A 10000-nucleotide genomic window follows, 5' to 3' on the forward strand; every position below is an offset into this window, starting at 1 on the left:
GGGTTCGGGTTAGTGTTGGGTTAGGGTTAGGGTCATTAGGGTTTGGGATTAGGGGTTAGGTTTATGGTTAGGGTTAGGGTCATTAGGCTTAGGATTGGTTTGGGGTAAGGATTAGGGTTAGGGTTAGGATTTAGGGTTATAGTTAGGGGTTAAGGTAAGGGTTAGAATTAGGGTTAGGGTTAGGCTTAGGGTTAGGGTCATTAGGGTTAGGATTTGTTGGGGTTAGGGTTAGGGGTTAGGGTCTGTTTTAGTGTCCTTAGGATTAGTGTTAGGGTCATTAGGGTAAGGATTAGGGGTTAGGGATAAGGTTAGGTTGAGGGTCATTAGGCTTCGGGTTGGTTAGGGCTAGGGGTTAGGTTTAAGGTTAGGGTTAGGGTTAGGGTAGGGGTACGATTAGGCTTAGGTTAGGTTTAGGGTTAGGGTTAGGGTTAGTGTTTAGGGTTAGGGTTAGTCTTTAGGGTAGGTTAGGGTTAGGGTTAGGGTTATAGTTATGGTTAGCCTTAGGATTAGGGTTAGGGTTAGGGTTTGTGATAGGGGTTAGTGGTTAGGGTAGGGTTTGGTTATGGACATTAGGGTTAATGTTAGGGTTCTGGTTAGGGTTATGGTTAGGGTCAGGGTTAAGGTTAGGATTGGATAGGTTTAGGGTTAGCGTTAGGGTTAGGGTCATTAGGGTTAGATTCAGGGTTAGCGCCTTTAGGGTTAGGGTTAGGGACTACAATTAGGGTTAGGGGTTAGGGTTAGGCTTAGGTTTAGGGTTAGGGTCATTAGGGTTAGGGTTAGGGGTAGGTTTAAGGTTAGGTTTAGGGTTAGGTTTAGGGTTAGGGTCATTACGGTTAGGGTTAGGGGTTAGGGTTAGGGTTCGGGTTAGGTTTAGTGTTAGTGTTAGGGTTAGTGTTAGGTGTAGGTGTTAGGGTTAGGGGTTAGGGGTTAGGATTAGGGTTAGGGTTAGGATCATTAGGGTTAGGGTTAGGGGTTAGTGTTAGGGTTAGGTTTTGAGTTAGGGTTAGGGGTATTGGTTAGGTTTAGGGTTAGGGTTAGGGTTAGGGTTAGTGTTTAGAATTAGGGTTAGGGTTAGGGTTAGAGTTAGGGTTAGGGTTCGGTTTAGGGTTAGGGTTAGTCTTTAGGGTAGGTTAGGGTTAGGGTTAGGGTTAGGGTTAGGGTTAGGGTTAGGGTTAGGTTTAGGGTTATGGTCAGCCTTAGAATTGGGTTAGGGGTTAGGGTTAGGGTTAGGGTTAGTATTAGGGCTAGGGTCATTAGTGTTAGGGTTAGGGTTAGGGATAGGGTCATAAGGGTTAGGGTTAAGGTTAGGGTTAGGGTCATTAGGGTTAGGATTAGGGTTAGGTTTATATTTAGAGGTTAGGTGTTAGGGTTAGGTTAGTGTTAGGCTTAGGCTTAGGCTTAGGGTTTAGTGTTAGGGTTAGAGTTAGGGTTAGGGTTAGGGGTTAGAGTTAGGGTTAGGGTTAGGGTTAGGGTCAGGGTTAGGGGTTAGGGTTAGGGTTAACCTTAGGGTTAGGCTTAGGGTTTACTGTTAGGGTTAGGGTTAGGGTTAGGGTTAGGGTTGAGGTTAGGGTCATTAGGCTTAGGGTTGGTTTGCTGTATGGATTAGGGTCAGGGTTAGGTCTTAGGTTTAGGGTTAGGGTTAGGGTTAGGCTTAGGCTTAGGTGTTTGGGTTAGGATTAGGGTTAGGCGTAAGGGTTAGGTTTGAATAGGTTTAGGGTTAGGGTTAGGGTTAGGGTTAGGGTTAGGGTCATTACGGTTAGGGTTAGGGGTTAGGGTTAGGGTTAGGGTTAGGGTTAGGGTTAGGGTTTGTGATAGGGGTTAGTGGTTAGGGTAGGGTTTGGTTATGGACATTAGGGTTAATGTTAGGGTTCTGGTTAGGGTTACGGTTAGGGTCAGGGTTAAGGTTGGGATTGGATAGGTTTAGGGTTAGCGTTAGGGTTAGGGTCATTAGGGTTATATTCAGGGTTAGCGCCTTTAGGGTTAGCGTTAGGGACTACAATTAGGGTTAGGGGTTAGGGTTAGGCTTAGGTTTAGGGTTAGGGTCATTAGGGTTAGGGTTAGGGTTAGGGTTAAAGTTAGGGTTAGGGTTAGGTTTACGGTTAGGGTCATTACGGTTAGGGTTAGGGGTTAGGGTTAGGGTTAGATTTAGTGTTAGTGTTAGGGTTAGTGTTAGGTGTAGGGGTTAGGGTTAGGGGTTAGGGTTAGGGTTAGGGTTAGGGTTAGGATCATTACGGTTAGGGTTAGGGGTTAGGGTTAGGGTTAGGATTAGGTTTTGAGTTAGGGTTAGGGGTATTGGTTAGGTTTAGGGTTAGGGTTAGGGTTAGGGGCTAGGTTTAGGGTTAGGGTTAGGGTTAGGGTTAGTGTTTAGGGTTAGGGTTAGGGTTAGAGTTAGGGTTAGGGTTCGGTTTAGGGTTAGGGTTAGTCTTTAGGGTAGGTTAGGGTTAGGGTTAGGGTTAGGGTTAGGGTTAGGGTTAGGGTTAGGGTTAGGGTTATAGTTAGCCTTAGGACTGGGGTTAGGGGTTAGGGTTAGGGTTAGGGTTAGGGTTAGTATTAGGGCTAGGGTCATTAGTGTTAGGGTTAGGGTTAGGGATAGGGTCGTAAGGGTTAGGGTTAGGGTTAGGGTTAGGGTCATTAGGGTTAGGATTAGGGTTAGGTTTATATTTAGAGGTTAGGGTTTAGGGTTAGGGTTAGGGTTAGGCTTAGGCTTAGGCATAGGTTTTAGTGTTAGGGTTAGGGTTAGAGTTCAGGTTAGGGTTAGGGGTTAGAGTTAGGGTTAGGGTTAGGGTTAAACTTAGGGTTTAGTGTTATGGTTAGGGTTAGAGTTAGGGTTAGGGTTAGGGGTTAGGGTTAGGGTTAGGCTTAGTGTTAGGCTTAGGGTTTAGTGTTAGGGTTAGGGTTAGGTTTAGGGTTGAGGTGAGGGTCATTAGGCTTAGGGTTGGTTTGCGGTATGGATTAGGGTTAGGGTTAGGTCTTAGGTTTAGGATTAGGGTTAGGGTTAGGGATAGGGTTAGGGTTACGTTTAGGGTTAGGTTAGGTTTAGGGTTAGGCTTAGGTGTTTGGGTTAGGATTAGGGTTAGGCGTAAGAGTTAGGTTTGAATAGGTTTAGGGTTAGGGTTAGGGTTTAGGTTTAGGGTTAGGGTTAGGGTCATTAGAGTTCGGGTTAGTTAGGGTTAGGGTTAGGGTTAGGGTCATTAGGGTTTGTTTTAGTGTTAGGGTCATTAGGGTTAGGGTTGGCTGGGGTTAGTGTTAGGGGATAGGGTCTGTTTTAGGGTACTTAGCGTTAGGGTTAAAGTCATTAGGGTAAGGGTTAGGGGTTAGGGATAAGGTTAGGGTTAGGATCATAAGGCTTAGGGTTGGTTAGGGTTAGGGGTTTGGTTTAGGGTTAGTGTTAGGGGTTAGGGTTAGGGTTAGGTTTAGGTTTAGGGTTAGGGTTAGGGTTGGGGTTAGTTTAGGGTTAGGGTTCGGGTTCGGGTTAGTGTTGGGTTAGGGTTAGGGTCATTAGGGTTTGGGATTAGGGGTTAGGTTTATGGTTAGGGTTAGGGTCATTAGGCTTAGGATTGGTTTGGGGTAAGGATTAGGGTTAGGGTTAGGATTTAGGATTATAGTTAGGGGTTAAGGTAAGGGTTAGAATTAGGGTTAGGGTTAGGCTTAGGGTTAGGGTCATTAGGGTTAGGATTTGTTGGGGTTAGGGTTAGGGGTTAGGGTCTGTTTTAGTGTCCTTAGGATTAGTGTTAGGGTCATTAGGGTAAGGATTAGGGGTTAGGGATAAGGTTAGGTTGAGGGTCATTAGGCTTAGGGTTGGTTAGGGCTAGGGGTTAGGTTTAAGGTTAGGGTTAGGGTTAGGGTAGGGGTACGATTAGGCTTAGGCTAGGTTTAGGGTTAGGGTTAGGGTAGGGGTACGATTAGGCTTAGGTTAGGTTTAGGGTTAGGGTTAGGGTTAGTGTTTAGGGTTAGGGTTAGTCTTTAGGGTAGGTTAGGGTTAGGGTTAGGGTTAGGGTTATAGTTATGGTTAGCCTTAGGATTAGGGTTAGGGTTAGGGTTAGGGTTTGTGATAGGGGTTAGTGGTTAGGGTAGGGTTTGGTTATGGACATTAGGGTTAATGTTAGGGTTCTGGTTAGGGTTCTGGTTAGGGTCAGGGTTAAGGTTAGGATTGGATAGGTTTAGGGTTAGCGTTAGGGTTAGGGTCATTAGGGTTAGATTCAGGGTTAGCGCCTTTAGGGTTAGGGTTAGGGACTACAATTAGGGTTAGGGGTTAGGGTTAGGCTTAGGTTTAGGGTTAGGGTCATTAGGGTTAGGGTTAGGGGTAGGTTTAAGGTTAGGTTTAGGGTTAGGTTTAGGGTTAGGGTCATTACGGTTAGGGTTAGGGGTTAGGGTTAGGGTTCGGGTTAGGTTTAGTGTTAGTGTTAGGGTTAGTGTTAGGTGTAGGTGTTAGGGTTAGGGGTTAGGGTTAGGATTAGGGTTAGGGTTAGGATCATTAGGGTTAGGGTTAGGGGTTAGTGTTAGGGTTAGGTTTTGAGTTAGGGTTAGGGGTATTGGTTAGGTTTAGGGTTAGGGTTAGGGTTAGGGTTAGTGTTTAGGGTTAGGGTTAGGGTTAGGGTTAGAGTTAGGGTTAGGGTTCGGTTTAGGGTTAGGGTTAGTCTTTAGGGTAGGTTAGGGTTAGGGTTAGGGTTAGGGTTAGGGTTAGGGTTAGGGTTAGGGTTATGGTCAGCCTTAGGATTGGGTTAGGGGTTAGGGTTAGGGTTAGGGTTAGTATTAGGGCTAGGGTCATTAGTGTTAGGGTTAGGGTTAGGGATAGGGTCATAAGGGTTAGGGTTAAGGTTAGGGTTAGGGTCATTAGGGTTAGGATTAGGGTTAGGTTTATATTTAGAGGTTAGGTGTTAGGGTTAGGTTAGTGTTAGGCTTAGGCTTAGGCTTAGGGTTTAGTGTTAGGGTTAGAGTTAGGGTTAGGGTTAGGGGTTAGAGTTAGGGTTAGAGTTAGGGTTAGGGTCAGGGTTAGGGGTTAGGGTTAGGGTTAACCTTAGGGTTAGGCTTAGGGTTTACTGTTAGGGTTAGGGTTAGGGTTAGGGTTAGGGTTGAGGTTAGGGTCATTAGGCTTAGGGTTGGTTTGCTGTATGGATTAGGGTCAGGGTTAGGTCTTAGGTTTAGGGTTAGGGTTAGGGTTAGGGTCAGGCTTAGGTGTTTGGGTTAGGATTAGGGTTAGGCGTAAGGGTTAGGTTTGAATAGGTTTAGGGTTAGGGTTAGGGTTAGGGTTAGGGTTAGGGTCATTACGGTTAGGGTTAGGGGTTAGGGTTAGGGTTAGGGTTAGGGTTAGGGTTTGTGATAGGGGTTAGTGGTTAGGGTAGGGTTTGGTTATGGACATTAGGGTTAATGTTAGGGTTCTGGTTAGGGTTACGGTTAGGGTCAGGGTTAAGGTTGGGATTGGATAGGTTTAGGGTTAGCGTTAGGGTTAGGGTCATTAGGGTTAGATTCAGGGTTAGCGCCTTTAGGGTTAGGTTTAGGGACTACAATTAGGGTTAGGGGTTAGGGTTAGGCTTAGGTTTAGGGTTAGGGTCATTAGGGTTAGGTTTATATTTAGAGGTTAGGGTTTAGGGTTAGGGTTAGGGTTAGGCTTAGGCTTAGGCTTATGGTTTAGTGTTAGGGTTAGGGTTAGAGTTCAGGTTAGGCTTAGGGGTTAGAGTTAGGGTTAGGGTTAGGGTTAGGGTTAGACTTAGGGTTTAGTGTTATGGTTAGGGTTAGAGTTAGGGTTTGGGTTAGGGGTTAGGGTTAGGGTTAGGCTTAGTGTTAGGCTTAGGGTTTAGTGTTAGGGTTAGGGTTAGGTTTAGGGTTGAGGTTAGGGTCATTAGGCTTAGGGTTGGTTTGCGGTATGGATTAGGGTTAGGGTTAGGTCTTAGGTTTAGGATTAGGGTTAGGGTTAGGGATAGGGTTAGTGTTACGTTTAGGGTTAGGTTAGGTTTAGGGTTAGGCTTAGGTGTTTGGGTTAGGATTAGGGTTAGGCGTAAGAGTTAGGTTTGAATAGGTTTAGGGTTAGGGTTAGGGTTTAGGTTTAGGGTTAGGGTTAGGGTCATTAGAGTTCGGGTTAGTTAGGGTTAGGGTTAGGGTTAGGGTCATTAGGGTTTGTTTTAGTGTTAGGGTCATTAGGGTTAGGGTTGGCTGGGGTTAGTGTTAGGGGATAGGGTCTGTTTTAGGGTACTTAGCGTTAGGGTTAAAGTCATTAGGGTAAGGGTTAGGGGTTAGGGATAAGGTTAGGGTTAGGATCATAAGGCTTAGGGTTGGTTAGGGCTAGGGGTTAGGTTTAAGGTTAGGGTTAGGGTTAGGGTAGGGGTACGATTAGGCTTAGGCTAGGTTTAGGGTTAGGGTTAGGGTAGGGGTACGATTAGGCTTAGGTTAGGTTTAGGGTTAGGGTTAGGGTTAGTGTTTAGGGTTAGGGTTAGTCTTTAGGGTAGGTTAGGGTTAGGGTTAGGGTTAGGGTTATAGTTATGGTTAGCCTTAGGATTAGGGTTAGGGTTAGGGTTAGGGTTTGTGATAGGGGTTAGTGGTTAGGGTAGGGTTTGGTTATGGACATTAGGGTTAATGTTAGGGTTCTGGTTAGGGTTATGGTTAGGGTCAGGGTTAAGGTTAGGATTGGATAGGTTTAGGGTTAGCGTTAGGGTTAGGGTCATTAGCGTTAGATTCAGGGTTAGCGCCTTTAGGGTTAGGGTTAGGGACTACAATTAGGGTTAGGGGTTAGGGTTAGGCTTAGGTTTAGGGTTAGGGTCATTAGGGTTAGGGTTAGGGGTAGGTTTAAGGTTAGGTTTAGGGTTAGGTTTAGGGTTAGGGTCATTACGGTTAGGGTTAGGGGTTAGGGTTAGGGTTCGGGTTAGGTTTAGTGTTAGTGTTAGGGTTAGTGTTAGGTGTAGGTGTTAGGGTTAGGGGTTAGGGTTAGGATTAGGGTTAGGGTTAGGATCATTAGGGTTAGGGTTAGGGGTTAGTGTTAGGGTTAGGTTTTGAGTTAGGGTTAGGGGTATTGGTTAGGTTTAGGGTTAGGGTTAGGGTTAGGGTTAGTGTTTAGGGTTAGGGTTAGGGTTAGGGTTAGAGTTAGGGTTAGGGTTCGGTTTAGGGTTAGGGTTAGTCTTTAGGGTAGGTTAGGGTTAGGGTTAGGGTTAGGGTTAGGGTTAGGGTTAGGGTTAGGGTTAGGGTTAGTGTTAGGGTTATGGTCAGCCTTAGGATTGGGTTAGGGGTTAGGGTTAGGGTTAGGGTTAGTATTAGGGCTAGGGTCATTAGTGTTAGGGTTAGGGTTAGGGATAGGGTCATAAGGGTTAGGGTTAAGGTTAGGGTTAGGGTCATTAGGGTTAGGATTAGGGTTAGGTTTATATTTAGAGGTTAGGTGTTAGGGTTAGGTTAGTGTTAGGCTTAGGCTTAGGCTTAGGGTTTAGTGTTAGGGTTAGAGTTAGGGTTAGGGTTAGGGGTTAGAGTTAGGGTTAGGGTTAGGGTTAGGGTCAGGTTTAGGGGTTAGGGTTAGGGTTAACCTTAGGGTTAGGCTTAGGGTTTACTGTTAGGGTTAGGGTTAGGGTTAGGGTTAGGGTTGAGGTTAGGGTCATTAGGCTTAGGGTTGGTTTGCTGTATGGATTAGGGTCAGGGTTAGGTCTTAGGTTTAGGGTTAGGGTTAGGGTTAGGGTCAGGCTTAGGTGTTTGGGTTAGGATTAGGGTTAGGCGTAAGGGTTAGGTTTGAATAGGTTTAGGGTTAGGGTTAGGGTTAGGGTTAGGGTTAGGGTCATTACGGTTAGGGTTAGGGGTTAGGGTTAGGGTTAGGGTTAGGGTTAGGGTTTGTGATAGGGGTTAGTGGTTAGGGTAGGGTTTGGTTATGGACATTAGGGTTAATGTTAGGGTTCTGGTTAGGGTTACGGTTAGGGTCAGGGTTAAGGTTGGGATTGGATAGGTTTAGGGTTAGCGTTAGGGTTAGGGTCATTAGGGTTAGATTCAGGGTTAGCGCCTTTAGGGTTAGGGTTAGGGACTACAATTAGGGTTAGGGGTTAGGGTTAGGCTTAGGTTTAGGGTTAGGGTCATTAGGGTTAGGTTTATATTTAGAGGTTAGGGTTTAGGGTTAGGGTTAGGGTTAGGCTTAGGCTTAGGCTTAGGGTTTAGTGTTAGGGTTAGGGTTAGAGTTCAGGTTAGGGTTAGGGGTTAGAGTTAGGGTTAGGGTTAGGGTTAGGGTTAGGGTTAGACTTAGGGTTTAGTGTTATGGTTAGGGTTAGAGTTAGGGTTAGGGTTAGGGGTTAGGGTTAGGGTTAGGCTTAGTGTTAGGCTTAGGGTTTAGTGTTAGGGTTAGGGTTAGGTTTAGGGTTGAGGTTAGGGTCATTAGGCTTAGGGTTGGTTTGCTGTATGGATTAGGGTTAGGGTTAGGTCTTAGGTTTAGGATTAGGGTTAGGGTTAGGGATAGGGTTAGTGTTACGTTTAGGTTTAGGTTAGGTTTAGGGTTAGGCTTAGGTGTTTGGGTTAGGATTAGGGTTAGGCGTAAGAGTTAGGTTTGAATAGGTTTAGGGTTAGGGTTAGGGTTTAGGTTTAGGGTTAGGGTTAGGGTCATTAGAGTTCGGGTTAGTTAGGGTTAGGGTTAGGGTTAGGGTCATTAGGGTTTGTTTTAGTGTTAGGGTCATTAGGGTTAGGGTTGGCTGGGGTTAGTGTTAGGGGATAGGGTCTGTTTTAGGGTACTTAGCGTTAGGGTTAAAGTCATTAGGGTAAGGGTTAGGGGTTAGGGATAAGGTTAGGGTTAGGATCATAAGGCTTAGGGTTGGTTAGGGTTAGGGGTTTGGTTTAGGGTTAGTGTTAGGGGTTAGGGTTAGGGTTAGGTTTAGGTTTAGGGTTAGGGTTAGGGTTGGGGTTAGTTTAGGGTTAGGGTTCGGGTTCGGGTTAGTGTTGGGTTAGGGTTAGGGTCATTAGGGTTTGGGATTAGGGGTTAGGTTTATGGTTAGGGTTAGGGTCATTAGGCTTAGGATTGGTTTGGGGTAAGGATTAGGGTTAGGGTTAGGATTTAGGGTTATAGTTAGGGGTTAAGGTAAGGGTTAGAATTAGGGTTAGGGTTAGGCTTAGGGTTAGGGTCATTAGGGTTAGGATTTGTTGGGGTTAGGGTTAGGGGTTAGGGTCTGTTTTAGTGTCCTTAGGATTAGTGTTAGGGTCATTAGGGTAAGGATTAGGGGTTAGGGATAAGGTTAGGTTGAGGGTCATTAGGCTTAGGGTTGGTTAGGGCTAGGGGTTAGGTTTAAGGTTAGGGTTAGGGTTAGGGTAGGGGTACGATTAGGCTTAGGTTAGGTTTAGGGTTAGGGTTAGGGTAGGGGTACGATTAGGCTTAGGTTAGGTTTAGGGTTAGGGTTAGGGTTAGTGTTTAGGGTTAGGGTTAGTCTTTAGGGTAGGTTAGGGTTAGGGTTAGGGTTATAGTTATGGTTAGCCTTAGGATTAGGGTTAGGGTTAGGGTTAGGGTTTGTGATAGGGGTTAGTGGTTAGGGTAGGGTTTGGTTATGGACATTAGGGTTAATGTTAGGGTTCTGGTTAGGGTTATGGTTAGGGTCAGGGTTAAGGTTAGGATTGGATAGGTTTAGGGTTAGCGTTAGGGTTAGGGTCATTAGGGTTAGATTCAGGGTTAGCGCCTTTAGGGTTAGGGTTAGGGACTACAATTAGGGTTAGGGGTTAGGGTTAGGCTTAGGTTTAGGGTTAGGGTCATTAGGGTTAGGGTTAGGGGTAGGTTTAAGGTTAGGTTTAGGGTTAGGTTTAGGGTTAGGGTCATTACGGTTAGGGTTAGGGGTTAGGGTTAGGGTTCGGGTTAGGTTTAGTGTTAGTGTTAGGGTTAGTGTTAGGTGTAGGTGTTAGGGTTAGGGGTTAGGGTTAGGATTAGGGTTAGGGTTAGGATCATTAGGGTTAGGGTTAGGGGTTAGTGTTAGGGTTAGGTTTTGAGTTAGGGTTAGGGGTATTGGTTAGGTTTAGGGTTAGGGTTAGGGTTAGGGTTAGTGTTTAGGGTTAGGGTTAGGGTTAG

The sequence above is a fragment of the Opisthocomus hoazin genome, chromosome 5 (genome assembly GCF_030867145.1).
Source record: "Opisthocomus hoazin isolate bOpiHoa1 chromosome 5, bOpiHoa1.hap1, whole genome shotgun sequence".
NCBI classification, from domain to species: Eukaryota; Metazoa; Chordata; class Aves; order Opisthocomiformes; family Opisthocomidae; genus Opisthocomus; species Opisthocomus hoazin.